Genomic DNA, 2,592 nt, shown 5'->3' on the forward strand with positions numbered 1-2,592 from the left:
CTTAGGACCAAAGAAGTCAGATCACTAAGGGCACCAATTTCAGATGGCACAATACCACTGAAGTTGTTGTTGCTTAGATCCAAAGAAGATAGATTAGTTAGGGAACCAATTTCAAAGGGTACGCTTCCACTGAAGCAGTTGTTCGAAAGGTCAAGGGCAGCTAAGCATGTTAAATACCCAATGCCCGGTGGGATACTTCCGGTGAGGTTGTTCTTGTTGAGTTTAAGTCTCCTCAAGCTGCTGAATGTACCTATCAAATTTGGCAATGTTCCAGTTAAACTGTTGTAGCTGAAATCTAGCTCTTGCAAAGATTCCCATGCGCATTCTGGCAAACCCCCCATCATGACTGCTATATCTCCATTTATTTCATTATTGCTGAAGTCTAGAATATTCAGACTGCAAAGATTCTTCAGGTTTCCTGTCACCATCAAATACTTGTTCCAATTTTCTGACACGTCAAGGACTTGAAGGGATGTCATGTTTCCTAGTGCGTCGGGAAATTGGCCGGATAATCTGTTGGCCTGAAGATTGAGGTACTTGAGGCTTGTGGCTTTCCAAAACCAACTAGTTGCTATTGAGTGGTCAAAACTGTTCCAGGAAAGATCAAGCTTCTCAAGTCTTGTGAGATTGAGGTATGGAAGCGATTGGTTTGCGCTCTGAAGCGAACAATCACTGAGACTGATAACCCTTAGAGACGGGATCATGTTCAGCGTATGAGGCCAGTCATGTATCCCAGAGAGATTTATCCCTCCGATGCTAACGTGCTGTAGCAAACGAAGGTTTGTTAACCAGGTGATGTCATCAGAGTACATCTGAGAGCGACTACCAGCCTGGCCGATGGACAGATACTGCATCTTGGACAGGTTACCGAGCTGTGGAGGCACCCTACCGGTAAACATCGTTAAGCCGGTGAGGTTGAGGTATCTCAGGTTCCTCATCTGGCCCAGGAACACAGGAAAACTGTCATTTGGCCCTGACAAGCAGTTCATACTGAGGTCCAGGTGCTCTAGATGCTCCAAGGAAAGCAAACAGACTGTTACCTTCACATGGATCCCCGTACAAGTCCGGGTTTGGAGAGCGGAGGCGAAGCCTGATGACATGGCCGGTCTGGTTGCTGCAGTTGACGCCTCTCCACCGGCTGCAGTCCTGGCCACGCCACGAGGCAAGGAGGCCGGCGGGGTCACTTGTGATGCCCTCTTTGAAGGAGAGCAAGGCAGTCCTCTCGGCGGCGATGCAACCACCACCATGGGAACTCGGGGGTTGCGGCGCACCACCCGTGAAGAATGAACTGGCGCTTATGATGATCAGGAGGAGGAGGCTGGCTGTGCGATGCATGCTGGAAGAAGAACAGTACCTTGCAGAGGATGCTAGTGGAGAACTGGAGATATTCGGGTCTGGTTGGTGCTAGTTGACGAAGAGACCATATGACCCAGTTACCAAAGGCAAGCAGAGTGGGGCGAAGAGACCATGATGACCCAGTCACCAAAGGTGATGTTGACTGAATGGACCGTTGCAATTGCACCCACGCGTTGCTGCCTAGTGGGCTTCTTTCTTGTCTAGTGTGAACTCTGAGAATCTCGAGGTCGAAAAGGAGAAAGAAAGGAATGGATGTATTGATGTATTTTCTATGTATACATATGTGTGTTTGGCTCCCAGATTAGTGGTAGAAGCCCCAATTCAATTGATGCATCTTCTATGTATTTATATGGATATCATATGGTGTTTTTTGTAAATTTACCAGCTGTTTGATTTGGTAGTATTGATCTGATCGCCACTCCTTGGTTTGACAGTTACAACATTTTCACTCTGTTCCTTGAGCAAGTTACAGACAAATCTGAGGCGGGTCCTGGTATAATTGAAACTAGTAGGATGACTGCGCTTTTGGGAGACTAGATTTATTATGTGTTTTTATTTGTATTTCATATCTTTATTAGAGTTGTATTCTTTGTCCATATAAGAATATTTCCCAACATAACTTATTATGAATTTAACTATAGATGCATGCAGAATACTGCATTTCTATGCGCCGAAAATAAGTTGCTCAAATATACACAATATTCATTCCTCACATTTGTCCTTGTGCTAGTATGTCAAAAGGCTCCTCCCTGCCCCCGCCTCTCGTCCCTGCCCCCGCGTCGCCTAACCTAGGTGACACGGGGGGCGATCTGCAGCCGCCGGCCCAAAGGCCTCCTCCCTTGTCCTCTCTCCCCTGTCGCCGTCGGAGGCCACGCCCGTAGCGTTCCAGTGATGACGGCGGTGGGGCTCTCCCCCTCGCATGGTGGCTGTGCCTTCCCCTGGCGGCGGCGGCACACGGAACTGCGGGGTACCGGCGGCGTGGAGCGGCGGGTTCCCGGCGGCGAGTGTGACAGCGGCGTCAGTGCAGTGCGATACCGCGGCAGAGGAGCCCCTGTGGCGGCGGTCCAGATCGCGGATCTCGCCGTACCCAGATGGGTTTCGGCGGGCCGGCAGATCTGGTGAGCATCTACAGGCGGGCATGGTGGGCCTGGCGACGTCGGCCGAGGCACCATGGTGGTGCCATGGCCGGTCAGGCGGCGGCGGCCTGGATTCTCCGTCCAGTCCCGGGCAGCGATG

General features: G+C 50.6%; 1 pseudogene; it reads right to left on the minus strand.

The window, feature by feature from the left end:
* Positions 1–5: 5 nt before the first annotated feature.
* LOC123177097 (probable LRR receptor-like serine/threonine-protein kinase At4g36180) lies at positions 6–1,384 on the minus strand (annotated as a pseudogene).
* Between the last annotated feature and the right edge of the window lie 1,208 nt (positions 1,385–2,592).

Source organism: Triticum aestivum, unplaced genomic scaffold, assembly GCF_018294505.1.
Source record: "Triticum aestivum cultivar Chinese Spring unplaced genomic scaffold, IWGSC CS RefSeq v2.1 scaffold89734, whole genome shotgun sequence".
In the NCBI taxonomy this organism is placed as follows: Eukaryota; Viridiplantae; Streptophyta; class Magnoliopsida; order Poales; family Poaceae; genus Triticum; species Triticum aestivum.